This window comes from Perca flavescens, chromosome 18 (genome assembly GCF_004354835.1).
Source record: "Perca flavescens isolate YP-PL-M2 chromosome 18, PFLA_1.0, whole genome shotgun sequence".
NCBI lineage: Eukaryota > Metazoa > Chordata > Actinopteri > Perciformes > Percidae > Perca > Perca flavescens.
Window position 1 is genome coordinate 16,969,476 of NC_041348.1, and position 15,181 is coordinate 16,984,656.

The 15,181-nt window shown below is 37.2% G+C and overlaps 1 protein-coding gene across 1 annotated transcript in view; it reads right to left on the reverse strand.

Annotated features, from left to right (window-relative positions):
- Positions 1-15,181, reverse strand: part of baalcb (BAALC binder of MAP3K1 and KLF4 b) — a 94,710-nt gene that overhangs the window by 16,823 nt on the left and 62,706 nt on the right. Inside the window, exons 5-6 of the mRNA XM_028604598.1 lie at positions 5,324-5,409; positions 4,051-4,095 (exon numbers count right to left, since the gene is read on the reverse strand). The gene's annotated coding sequence lies outside the window, so the exon portion shown is untranslated. The remainder of the gene's footprint in view (positions 1-4,050; positions 4,096-5,323; positions 5,410-15,181) is intronic.

The following is a 15,181-nucleotide window of genomic DNA, read 5'->3' on the forward strand; positions in this document are numbered from 1 at the left end:
AAAACATGCATCACTTCTGGTGTTATTACTAAAAGCAGATGAAATTGCTACATAATACAGCACCAGAAACGTTATCATATCAGCAATTCAAGTTAAAGATTGTTGTATCACATAGTACATTAGGCGTGATTCACACTATGGACAGCAGTGGTCGGGGCCATTGAAAGAGAGTGGTACCACAAAAATATAAGTTACTAAGGGGTTTCTAACTTTTCCACTACTCTGGCAAGTTTAGAAATAGTTTTTTTTCTTGAGGTCTGTGTAGAGCTACTGAAATTGAAATGTGCTGAAAAGTTCTTAACTGAAAGAACACATTGCTTTTTGTGGTGATTGGTCACATTTTGGAACATTTCCCATTTCAGTTTCCTGTGTTGGTTGTGGAACCAATTAGCCCAAATACATTCTCTGGTGATGGCAGTGATTCTTCAATAGTTGGTTTTCTTTGTTGCTTTTCTCCCCCTATACTGAAGTGAGTGTAATATTGAGGTTTTTTATGTTTTCATAAAAGTCAGTGTATTTGGGTTTTTACAATTCTGTTGTACTGTTATGTAAGTACTGTGTTGTGATCGAAACTTCAGCACACAAGACATTGGAGTTGTACAGTAAAACCAGTCAAAGGATAAAACACTTCTAACTTTTTCAAAGTGGGGCAAAAGGTCACAAAACTGTAATACAACACAGTCTCTGACATTCCTAAACAAATCCTCTTCCAAAAAGGTTCATGAGCTATTATTTATGGTCTTTTCTTCAACCCTGTGGTTTACACTGAGAATAACATCAAGCTAATAATAGAGCTCATCAGAGCAACAGACTCCCAATAAGTGAGTAATTAACAGCATGTGGATATAAACAATTCAATTATTCCCTGTTTCAATGAATGCATACTTTACCTGCTTTAACCTCTCTGACTCAGTTTCCAGGAGCATCACTGTCATTTCATTTTGCCAAATCAAATGTCATACATTTACACATTTACTCTTAGTCTATGAAACATGGCAACCAGATTCTTTGCACAGCCTCTAGTACTCAGTCCTCTTTTACTTCTATTTTTTTCCCCAATCTATTAGTCCCCTTCATGTTTCTTTCATCCTGTTGATCTTTACGTCCCGTGCTGTTTTGACATTTCAATTTCCAATTATGCTGCTTTGTCAAAAATCCACAAGTGACACTGAAACACAGTTTGGTCAGTGTTTAAGCAACTTTGCCACGATGAGATGTGATGTGTTTCAAATCCATCTCATTTTCTTTTAAGTACACACGTCTGTTTACAGATAATAATAATAATAATAATAATAATACCCCTTGCATTCACACTCAATCTCCATTTGAAGCTAATTAAGTGAAGACATTGCTTACTGTATCCAAAAAGAAAACAGATCAACCACTAAGATTAAAGGGGTCCTACAGTATGCGCACCCTTACTTGCCTTACTTCAGTTTTGTAAACTCACCCGATTTCAGTCATATATAGCTTGTTACAGTATTCTAAGGAGTTTACATCAACGACGGTCAATTCGCTTTCTTGTTGAGAGTTGAATGAGAAGATTTTTGATACATTTTACAACTCTGCAGCCAGTTAGCTTAGCTAGCGTTAATGAGCAAGTCGAGGTGCTGGTAGTTGAATATTGTTAAACAGAGCCAGGCTAGCTGTTTCTCCCTGTTTCTAGCCTTTTTGCTAAGCTAAGCTTAGTGGCTCTTAACGGAAGCTTCATATTTACAGTACATGAGTGATGTATAGATCTTCTCGACTAACGCTTGGCAAGAAAACAAATAAGCATTTTTTCCCAAAGTGTAAAACTATTCCTTTAAGGTACAGTAATTGCAGATGGAAGTAAGGCTGCTATTTAACACAGTATTCAAGTATTGTTGATCTATTTTTACCTCCAGCCCATTTTATGTCTCTTATTTAATATTTCAGGTGCACAAATGTTTACTTAAAATTAAGCTTTTCCTTTGCTTAAAACAAAGACATAATAACACAGCGAGCTTATTACTAGAATGAAGAGCTATTTTCCAATTGTGTTTTGATTTCAACATATTAGACTAGAGTAGAGTGATAGGGTGTGTGTGAGTGAATATGATAACAGAGAAGGTGACATGAGGTAATTCAGCAAACTTATTTAATGACATCCGGATCTTTTGCAATCAGCTCTTGGCCTCAGTCTCAGCCACCTCATATCTATAAACTATCTATTGAAGATAGTTTCTTGGCATTTATCAACACAAATTCAAGAATATGCACACTCCTGTACTTTGTCTTGAGACTGCTGTTCTGCAGTGACTTTCTGAACCTTTCTTTTAACAGCTCTTCCTTCGGTCTGTCTGAAGAGTGAAGTAGATGAGACTTGAAAACAAGAGCGGCTGATTACAAAAGACCTTGCTGCTTGTTAAAGTGCACTCGTCCCACTAGAGATTATAACTTTGCTAAGGTTGTACGTGTGAATCTGAACTTGTGAGAGGAAATGCCTATTGTTTATTCAAACCCTGTTGCTGGGGATTCTCTTACCCAGTCAGCTCTATTGATTGAACTTGAATCAGGCAGCGGCCACGTCCAGATCATTTTGACTGGGGTGGCAAAGGTGGAGCACAGACTCAAACAAGGATGGCCATGCAAAGTCACGAACCTGAATCTGTTGGCAGGAAGCTTGCAGTGATAGAACAAGTATTCACATCTATTACCAAACTAATAGCACAAACATATTAATGTAAAAGTACTACTAGACAAGTACAAGACCTGCATTCAAAATCTTACATAAGTATTATCAGCTAAATGTACTTAAAGTATCAAAAGTAAATGGCCCTTATGACCATTGACATTATTTGATTGTTAATACTGATGAAACAATGTGTAAGCAGCATTTTACCGTTGTAGCTGGTTTGAGGTGGAGCTTCTATTATCTACCTAGCACTGCCACTAGAGGGCCTAGAGACAATTTATCTCTTACATAGTCTATATCTACAACGTTCCACTTCCAGGATTGGTCTGTTGCCGCTGGAAATTCAGCCGGATGTCTGTTACCTTCCGTTTTCTTTGTGTTGGAATTTAAACTCCGGTGGATTTATAAGGACTATGGTTAACTGCTCCTCAGATCTCTGCAGGGTAAATCCAGACAGCTAGCTAGACTATCTGTCCAATCTGAGTTTTCTGTTGCACAACTAAAACAACCTTTGAACATACACGTTCCACCAAAACAAGTTCCTTCCCGAGCATATTTTGCAGCGGCACCGGGGCTCAGTCCGGCGCATAGCGCCGCCCAAGACGATTGTAATTTGTTGAAATTTTTTTTAAATAAAACAGAGCACATTTTTCTCCCATCCCGGAATGACTTGCCAGACCCTCCTCCGCAGCGCTGTGGATGAAGGTCTGACAATGCAAGACTATCTCTAACATAACCCTGAGTGGACGCTCTTCAGATACCTATGGGTGACGTCCTGGAGACTACGTCAATATTTTATACAGTCTATGGTTTGATTACATTTCTACCTCATTGATGTATAGTTTTTTACTATATTGATTATAGATGTATGCATTTGTTTCTTTGATTATATTGCAAAAAACCATGAGTTGAACGGAGGCAATGCATGGACTGTACTGCATTTCACTGTCAAGAACTAACGACTAACTTTAACTCCTAAAGCACAGGCACTAGGGCAAGTCTACTTCAACTACTTTATATACAGGACAGTTAGTCAGTTGAGTCCAACATGGTCACAAGATAAATCTGAGAGGTCACGAGATGATTAATGAGAGAAGCTCTGTTCTACAAATTTACATATTCATACATACTTCATTTTTTAGATATCTGAAAGGTGACAAAACCAGTTTTTTAACTACCACTGGTTTAATCTATATTGATGCAAAGTCTTTTTTTATGTAAAATCCTAATCAGAAAATTAACTACAGCTGTTGGACAAATGAAATGGAGTAAAAAGTACAATATTTACCTCTGAAATGTCTTGGAGTAAAAGTATGAAGCAGCATAAAATGGAAACAGAAAATGAAGTACCTCAAAATTATACGTAAGTACAGCACTTGAGAAAATGTACTTACATGTACTTTCCAACACTGGAAGCTGCTGCACACCACATTACCAGGCTATGAAAGACAAGCAGAGAGACAGCCAACTATTTTCAATCCTCACTGTCTACAGTAAACATATTATTGAAAGTATTTATCACCCCTTTTTCATAATATACAAGTTTCTGTATGGATTCAGTGCTGCACAGACACTAGCAAATATACTTGACAACCACTGCTGATACAAAGTGCCCCCTTGAGCTTTGGTGATACAATGCATTTTATCAAAGTGAGCCCTTCATAAACAATCTACCTAATTTGCATCATCTTGAGACAGAAGCTACAATTGACAAACAGTATCCCATCATATTGGCAAAGAATAACTTACAGCTAATTACAGAATTATAAAACAGGGCAGACATATTGCTAATTGAGAGAACAGGCAAATGTGGGACATTTCGAAAGGAAGTTTAAAGTCTTCTTATTTCTCCAGAGCATAATAAATGTTTTAGTTCCTCCTTTAAGATCAGCAGATACTGTCTGATGTCAGAGACACGTTCCTGTTATGGTTTAATGAAGCGGCTTTAGATGACTGTGAAGATAATTCACTTTAACACCTCACTACTATTGATTTGAATAGGGTGGAATTATGACCCAGTTTCTTTGTCATGGATGTTAGCAGAACAAAAACAATGAAATAGCCTTTCCGGTGTTCACTGCCTGACACCACAACTAGTGTGACTAAAATCAATTATGTCATACTTTGCCTAAAAATGGCCTCATTACTTATTTTAAAGGCAAATTAGTGAAGACAATGTCACTTTGAATTTAAGCATAAACATTGCTTTCCTACACATTTTAATGTTCCTAGTTGTGATTATTGTCACATTAAAGAGTTTTGGACATAGTACAGAGAAAGTGTTTCAACTGTGGAATTCACTTGTTCCTACTGTTTTGTCTTAAAATGGCAGCTTGACAAGCTTTTCCTCCATATCACATACATGCTGCAAAGGTCGATCAAAACTTGAAGGTTTGAAGGACTTATTTTTCTGTCCTATTATTCTTTAACCAGAGTTATTTTTGACAGTCAGTATTGAACTGTGAACTCTGGGGATTGTGGGTAGTACATCCCCATCTGCCTCTCAAATTCTCACATCCCAGACAGTCACAGCTGTCTGTCCTTTTGAGGGCAAAACCTTTTTCAATGTAACAAAGTATTTCAATTTAGGGCCACATAATTACATATCTAGTTCATCTATAGTACTGCTTTTCTTTCAGAAAAAGAAGAATTAAAGCATAGAAATACCTCCATCAGTTGGACTCCACTCTGCCAGATTTAACTTTCCTCAGCCCCTTTTCAAACTCCACCGCTCGCCCTTCTGAATGTATTATCTTTTAAATAGCCAAAAAAAAAAAAAGAAATTAGTCATACGGCAGACAGAAGATGTTCACCCTCACTGTGTTATAGCTTTCATAGTCCAAATGGCTTTGACTTTAAAGAAGGTTAGTGTAACGGATGTAGGACAAAAGCAAAGAGCAAAACGAAAAAGATACATTTGCTTTATTTCATTTTTGAACTTTTGAACAAGGGAAATAAAATGAAAATTAGGAAAGTGACTTATTGTAGCTGCTTTTTTTCGTTCCTTTGAAGCTGTTCATGTCAATAAATGGCCACAAACGTTCATCCCACTGCCACATGTGGATACCCCAGTCAAAACAAATATCATTGTTCGCATATTGCATATGATTGTGAAAATATAGAATGGAATTTTCCATTTTATCTACATAAATAATGTCATATACTTAGAGAAAAGTCTTAAACAGAGTAGCATCATGCTTCAGTAATAGGGAATAAATTAATGTAGATATCATGAACTGGTAACAATGACTTTTGAAGTTTATCCAGCTGTACAAGATCTACACCAACAGTCTGCAGCCACCTCATGTTCATCATGTACCCTCAACCTGGCTTTACTGTGAACTCACCATGTATACTGTCTCACGAAATACACATTAAAAACACAACTTCTGTAAATATATATGAATTCACAGGCATGGAACCGCCATAGACGCTTTTCTCTCCTGCTGTCACTGTCCTAGTGTCTATTAATAAACTAATCTCTCCTGCTCTTGGACTGTGTTGTGTAAAACAAGCAGATACACATTCCTCTTTCACAGAGTAATACTATGAATGACTTCTAATAAAGAGGAACTGATGATCACAGCAGTGACAAAGTACTAGAGTGCGCCACAATATTTTTGTCAACATCTGTACCTACCTACCAACAGTGTGTGAGGTTGTGCAGATGGCTGAATTAATTTTCTTTCCTGCCGATAACCTATCAGATGCATATATCCTGTTTAAAACTATGCAACAAAAACTGTCTTCACAAGAATTAAGCTTTGATGGCAAACGTTTTTTTTTTAAATACAGTAAGGGAAGGAACTTAATATTTAATACATACTTTCTCGAGATGTATCCATATTGTAAATTTCAAGGAAGATCCATTTTAGTCCATAACTGATCCTCTGGCTATGTTAAAGCTATAGTGTGCGACTATTTTATATTAATGAACGTTCGTTACATTCAAGCCATTGCCAAATGAGTTGATACAACGCTAATTCAACCTATCAGCTCCATAAAACGCTCTCAGTATTTCTCAGTATGGCTATGTTTAGAAAATGGTGTAGTCCAGCGAATTTTGCGTGCAGCAGCATGAGGCATGATGCATTTACGTCACTGCGAAAAAGGACAACTGCAGCGTTCAGTTTTGGAGACGAAGGGGACATACAAGTTACAAGATAATTGCAACTTCCATCGAGTCCATCATGTTTTTTAAAGATTATTTTTGGGCATTTTAGGCCTTTATTATATAAGACAGCTTAAGAAGTGAAAGGGGAGAGAGACAAGGACTGAGCCTTTGTACATGGGATGCACACTCTATCAGGTGAGCTATCCAGGTGCCCCCATCATCATGTTTTTTTAATCCTTCATGTCCTCCTTGATTTGACAGATTAAGCTACTAGTAACTGCTTGGAGGAGAGGTGGGGGTGGTGTGTGATCATGAAGGCTTGGGTCATGTGGAGGCACCGACAGTGTTGTCATCATTACTTAGAATTCCTCATGGGGGTGACAGAAACTATGCACTATAGCTTTAACATACACATAACTCTTTGGATTTAGTTTTACTCTCTCAATATGTTTTTCACTCTTTTAAATGTTTTCAATGCAAGTAAATGGCTGTGTAGTAAATACACACTGCATAATAATTTTTTTTTACTGAGTCTGTGATATTTTCTTAAACTAAGCACACAAAATAATGTCAAATGATACCCCTCATTGCTTTGTAAGCAAATAGAGTTTTAATTCCAAGCGTGTCCCTCAATTTCTGACTTTAGCTCCTCATTGCACTGAAATAACTGTTGCACTGCTGGATTGATAAAAATGTTCCTTTCATCTTTTTCAATCACTCTGATCTCAGGATCATCATTTAAAAAGTGAGTTAGTAATACTTCAATTTGTGGGTGAGCATTACAGTATATGGGATAGAGAGGGATCAGTAGCCAGTTAGCCATCAAGTGGTGTATCTTCTCATAATCTTGTCTTTATCTCCTCTACTCTGTATTCCAGTAAGACAAATGTTTCTCCTTAAGAAAGATAAAGTACATTTTGGGAAAAGTATACACACTACTCTGCTTATGGATAATGTAATTGACCTTTTCCAGAGATTACAGACTTTAGTGCACTTCAATTTCCATTTGGTGGAAAATCCAGATTGTAGAAAAGTCACAGGGGTATTTTACTTTATGTACATAGTGCGCTTTTTGTTCAGAAGTCTGCAAAGTGCAGCCCAAAACAGCAACTTTACTGCACAGGACAATTTCTTCAATTTGTCACTTCCATGAAAAATTGCCGCCAGATTTTTAAAGAAAAAAACAAAACATCACATTGTGGCAGCAGACACATTTGTTTTCTCTTCTCATTCAAACATCTTGTTGTTATCGTTTCCTAAACACAACAGGCCAGAGGACATATTGTGTTCGTGCTACAGTGGCTCTCATGGGGAGCAGTAGACTTGTGTTTGCTTGGCTAAACACACAAATCTCTCTGGGAACGAGCAGCTTTCAGACCACAAGACTACTGTTGCAGTCACATTCTGAAGTGAAACTAGACAAATTAGTCCTACAGTAAAATTATGCTTGAATATGTTGTAAAACTACTATAGTAATGGTGTCTTTAGAAAACAAATCATTAATCATATGTAAAACTATTTCTGGGCACTCCTATTTGAAGTGACTTACAGCAAGAACAAGTTACTTTATGTTTAACAATATTTATGTCCTGAAGTACAAAAAGTAGACTTAAGAAAAATCTGCAAATGGTAAATGGAGTGCACTTATAATGTAGCACTTCTCTACCTTCATTGACAAAGTTCTTTACAATTGGCCTCTTATTCATAACTTCCAGGTAATTGGTGAGCTTTAGAAGTGCTGGTGGGTGGATTTTGTTATCTTCGGACAGAGTGAGGCTAGTTGTTACCATCTGTTTCCAGTCTCTGTGCTAAGCTAAGCTAACCAACTGCTGACTGTATCCTTATATTTGGTCATTACACCTGACATGAGCTTTATCTGTTATCCACAAGGTATTCCCACTACCTTTATACTGTAGACTCTTTGTAATGATACCTAAAGCACAGGGCAGAAGGAATAGGCCACACTTGGCTTTTAAACCTGGAATGAAAGCACTTGAGTTTGCATAAATAAATTCAGCTCGACTGGCTGGCGGCTTGGCGTGGTACAAAAGCCAAGAGTGGCCATTTGCAGTAATGAACAAAGGTGCGTCAGGAACAAGCTCCTCTGCTGTGCCAAGATGTGTCGGCACATTTGTTGCCATCCTAATGCCACTATTTTAACTAAATGCAGAGTCAATTCAGACAGTTGACTCTAATAATAGCTCATGGAGGCTTCTGAAAGAGAAAATGCTAAACTTTGCTGCCTTTTTCGGGAAAAGTAATAAATCTGAGGGCGTGACAACAACAAAATAAAGCATCTAATTTAATGTTCTGGATTTAATTTGGACGCCAATAAGACACAAGGTGCCAATATTATTAACAGACTTTCTTACTTTCTTATCTCTTAAAGCCTGACAAGCCTGCTGTCAAAGACAGAAATGAAAATGGACAGACACCCATCAAGGGTGAAAAACAAACTTTTCTACTTAGAAGGGCTAAACACAGTGAAAAGAAACCTCACAAAGTAACAAACAGAATACATAATGGATTTGGATAATCAAACAATGAACACTGATGTACAGCAGTTCCTTCCTATGTATTTATAAGCTCTTTCAGCTTTGATGTTCAAGCGGACCAATGCTCAACCTTTCATCATACCCTCATGCCCTCTATTTATTGTAGTTGCTTTTAAAATCCCTTTTCTTCTCTTATCTCGTCTCATTTCATCATTTTTCTCTGCAATCCTTCTCTTTGATCATTCTGTGGTGACAAGACTTTAACCCTTGGACTTGTTATAAGTGGATGCTTAAGGGTAAGGTAATGTTATGTTATTTTGTCTTATTATAGGAGACTCTACTAGTAGGGGTGGGTATCGTTAAAAAAAATGTCGATATCGACACTGATACCTTGACTTTGATACTTATTCCTAAATGATACTTTTTTCGAGACCAATTGTATATTTTATTTTTTCAGTTTTGTGACTTTTTTTACTCATCTCCTGAGCCACTGCAGCTCCAACAAAGGAACAGAAAAGCACAAAGGAAAAAAATGTAACCAACACAATAAAGCAGTGCGACTTTATAGGACTAAGTCACAGCGCACATAAACGGTAACTTAAAGGTCCCATGGCATGAAAATTTCAATTTATGAGGTTTTTTAACATTAATATGCGTTCCCCCAGCCTGTCTATGGTACCCCAGTGGCTAGAAATGGCGATAGGTGTAAACCGAGCCCTGGGTATCCTGCTCTGCCTTTGAGAAAAGGAAAGCTCAGATGAGGTGTTTTGGAATCTGCTCCTTATGAGGTCATAACAAGCAAGGTTACCTCCCCTTTCTCTGCTTTGCCCGCCCAGAGAATTTGGCCAACCCATGAGAGAGAGACATCATGGCTTTCAAACGAGAAAAGTGGCAGTTGGTCAAGGCCACACCCCCACCCTCCACCTTGCCCCTCCCTCTCTCCTCCTCAATAGCTTCAGACACAGAAATGGCACATCTTAAGGAAAGCTCATTGTGGGACTGGCTCTAGTGGCTGTAGTTCTGCACCAAAGCTGAATTTCGGGAAAGAGACTTCAGATACAGTATTAGGGAACCACTAAGGCCTATATAAAAGCATCCAAAGAGCACCATGTCATGGGACCTTTAACTTCAGTACACAAGCATGTACCACTACATTAGTTTGTTTGCTAAATGTTAACGTTGCTTGTCGGAGTCCCACTCATAGGGCCGCTGCCTACATCGTAGTTTCGGAGGTGTACTCGTGGTGTGGGCATGTTGACGGAGGCTCTGTGGCAGGAGGACGCCGAGAGGATGATGCACCGACTCTTTCATTTCCTGTCTAAATTATTAGCACTATTATAACAATTGTCATTTCGGTATTTGTGTCCCAATCACATGATTTTCAAACAAATGATTTCTCAGTACTCCCTGTGGTGTGACATATTATACACTTTGCACAGATCAGGGCTGTTTTGTAAAGACATAATGCACATGTAGCTGTAAGTCCCCTTCTCCATGACAAACGCTTTCCCACACCAGCACAATCAATATGATGCAAGTAATTTCCTTTAGTTTGAAATGCCACGTGTCAAACAAGCACATAATTCCTCACTGCAATCTGAGTGTCAGTAGTTCAATGAGATTGTACCCCTTTCATGAACAGCTGCATGTTATTTGTGGGGTCAGGCTTATTTTGCAGGGCATGTATTCTGTCTGTGAAGCAGACATGTTTAAAAGGTCCCTTGTGGAATTTAATGATGTCCTCATCTTATCCATATTATAGACTGATAAGTGGTTTGATTGATTATACAACAGAGAATAGCTAGTGCAACAGTAGATTACACTTACGTACTAATGGAGCTGCATTATACACGTAAAATAAAAACAAAGGTTGTATTCAATATCCAGAAACCAATGATGCTGAACATTTACTAATGTTGTGTTTTATAGGTGAGAAAACCACAAATTTTGATATTTGAAAATGTAAGAGCTTTAATCAAGTTGTTCTTTGCTTCCACTTCAAAGGCTTGAAAAAGCTGTATTCACTCCATCTCCACTTAAGTGTTTTACTGAAAATATGTCTGAATATTAATTGAACCTGCTCTCTAAAACCCAGCAGAAATGCCTCATGAATGCAAATGACTGAATAAGTAAATGGCTAAAGATTGTCACTGCATTGGTTAATTATCCCACAATTACAATGCTCTATTAAAAAAACAGGGTTCATCTACCTGTGACACGATTGCTCTTATAAAGTTGCCATGTGACCGTGAAATACGACCCATTTACGTGCAGATCTGAGAAGAAGCCATCGCTCTGTGTGGTTCAATTAACCTACGCAAGGGGGGAATGGTCCAGGGGAGATGTGCAAAGGGCACATCGACATGGAGTTCAATTAACCAGACATGTCTGCATAGGAGAAGTGCAGTTGCTTTGGTATCCATTTAATCCATTACATCAACAATGATCTATTTTTATCTTCAAAAGGATAATTAGTTATTGTGCAGAAGTGAACATTTGGCTTCTAATGTTTCAAAATGCAATATGTCTTTCTAACCACTTTTCCAAGTTACAATAGAAACATTTCTCACATGGGCCAGTAATAGTCTTCCACACAAACAGCATTTAACAATGAACAAAGTGCACAGCATCTATATATTTCTTCTTAAATACTGCATGCGTTCAGTGACAAAGCAGTGACCAGTATTCACAGGGCAGAAACACTGATAACTCAGTTGCCTGTGAGAGGCTAAATTAATGTCACTTGTAAATGTGTAATGTTGAAGCACTTTAATGTCATTGTGACAAGTCCTGAATACATACAGATGTTATGAGATGTGGTGCACCTATGCTGCCACAGTGTTATACAATTCCTGTACACACAGCAGGTTGGTTTTACTTAATAAGTTACATTAAAGGATCATATTTAACGTGTCATGTAAAGGGGAAATGACCTACAGAAATGAATATACAGTGGTTAGAAAAAAGGAAAAAGTCCTATTACTCATCAATGCCCGTAACATAAAGTAGGCAGAAAATAAAAATAAAAAAAATGGTTATTCCTTTACTATTTTTTGACGTTTTACATATTTTTGACAGTTGACAGTAAAGATAAACAAGAAACTTGTGGAGCAAGAAGAATAACATGCAACAAAAGTCCCCAGCTGGATTCAAACCAGAGAAGCTGCAATTACACAGCATGTGTCTTAAAACCAGTAGGCCACAGGGATCCTTTATGTTTATAATTTACTTATGTAATGTATTTAATGTCTTTTTATGGTATATGGTTTGCATAAAATATTCATGAAAAAGCCTTAAATAATTATATTAAAAGTATCTTTGAAATCTAGGTCAAAGGGCTTGGGAAACATTTTCTGAATAAGTTTACTCACATGAAAATGCTCAGTACCATTTTATGCATGCATTACACATAACAATTAATTTGGAAAATATTATTCCGGCTTACTGTTCTCCATTTCTTTCAAACTAGAGATTGGAGAATGGAAAGATTGGAGAAAATACAGCCTTGTGACACTGCAGAAATGCTTATGGAGAGCTTCAGGTACTCCACGTCTGACAGTACTGTATGTTACCCACTTAGTGTTACCTGGAGCGACAAGATTTGACAGGTATGTCCAGATTTAAGTCACTGATAGGAGGATGAGACATGACTTGAAGCAGGAAATCACAGATCACTCATAGTTATAGTAGATTATATTATATATATATATATACATATATATGTGGACAATTTTACACAATTTTAAAAATGACTGATGGGAGGGAGAGAGAAGAGCTATAATCCCTAAGGACAAAATGTTGGTAGTATTGTTTGCTAACTAGTATATTTGTAACAATTAACTCATTTTAATTCCTATACCTTAATCTGTAATGTGGTCTGAAAAAGTTTGGGGTCAGAGACGCCATTTTGTTAGGAATTCAGAGTTCGGTTTAATAATTTTCAAATGTAATTTATTAAGATTTCTTTCTTTCTTTCTTTCTTTCTTTCTATCTTTCTCTTTCTTTCTTTGACTGTGCCAGTCACCTGTGCTAATGTATGTTGCAAGTTGCAAATATATATACTATGCCCAGTTGGAAGAGGATGTAGCCAGTGTGTTGTATTATCCTCTCGGGTCAGGTCTTTAATTTAGCATTCCCAGGTTGGATCTAAAAGATTTAGGCCTGTGCAGAACTCTAAAAAGAAATGACACAATTATATATATTCTGTGTCCATCTCACGGCTCTATATGCTTGTCTCTGCCAGTATTGCCAGAATGGTAAATGTTTGCAGTCCATGTGTCACCTTCAACATAGTGATGTGAGTATGCTCACATCCTTAAGGTAGGTGAAATGTTATTGAAAAACAACATTTGATCAAAATGCAACATCATTTTGACTAAAAGAAATCCACCTGGGATCGAAATGAAAATTTAAATAAACAAAGATAATGCCATGTTGACTCTACCATAAAATGCTAGCTTTGGCACAAACTATGCTATACACCAGGGATCTTCAACAGGGGGTCCGGGACCCCTAGGAGGTCCTCCGAGTCAATCCAGGGGGGCCTCCAAATTATTGTTAATTTTTGAAAGTTTTTTCAAAAATTAAAAAGTCTTAACATGATTCCAACATATTATTAGCAAATATAAATCCCCACTGATGGTAGGATTCCTGTCCAATAAGTAATGTAGTCACTAAGGTAGCCATCCACAGATACCGTTCATCCCAAAGGATTGACTTTCACATTTGTTTCACATTTAAGGGTTAACATTAAAACATGATTTATGAAATCATGCCAACAATTATTAGTCTATTTGATTAGCTTTGTATTCTATGCAAAAAAGGTATCTATAAATGCTTTAGGCGGCCCTAAAAGTTATTGTAGGACCAGATTAATATGTAACTTCATTTTACACAATATATGTAGTAGGGGGGTCCCTGATCCGTCTCTCTTTCAGTTAAGGGGTCCTTGTCTTAAAAAACGTTGAAGACCCCTGCTATACACCATTTGCAGTCTTGGCCTTTAAACATATGGATGCTGTTTCCATTATCATTTTGTACCCAACCACAGTAGAGACACAGCAATCTGCATCACGTTCCAAGCCAATTCCTGGCTGCTTGAAATTCTCTCTTTGGTTGACTACAGAATTACCATTGTCCTAACTACACTAATAACAGAATGTCTGTGCACCATTTATCAATCAGTGTGATGCAATCAGGAGGAAAATCAAGGGTATTGAATGTCATCATATCTCAATCTATAACTGAAATTAAAGAGGATCTGTGTGTGAAGATCAGGGCTAGTCTTTTTTCCATGATAGCTCATAATAACACCTTTGGTTGTTTCTGGTTCTGTAAATATTTGTGATAACCTACATAATCAATCCACACTTTTGAAGTATTGTGTGCCTTGCAGCTCTAGTTTTTCTTAATGAAACAACGTAATACATTTGCTAGAGAGAGCAAACATAGTTCTAACTACTTATAATAAATAAATCATATCATCCATTTCAAAAGATAATCAAAAACCTAATTTAAAGCTAAATAATTTAAAAAGGGCCTTTCAACAGGGGCTTCATACCTCAAACTGAGGTAGAGCACACTCAAAACATGCACTCTAAATCATGTCAAATATTTAACTTTGACACTAATATACAAGCTGAAGTATTTTAAAATCAGGATGTTAATGTGTTTTTTCTTGTTTTACCAACTCTAAAATTACTCCTAAGTTCAACAACTGACATTTAATGTGAGCTGAATTTTAGGGTGTTGGGTCAGTGGGGTTGCCACTGTTTGCATGGTTTGCTTTTGTGAGGAGATGCCGAATAATATTTTGAGTCTTAATCTTTATATACACATGTGCAGGTTGGCTTGGCAGAGGTCAAGGTTTCACAAAGTCGCCAATGCTGTATAATAGATCCTGCAGTCCAGTCTTAT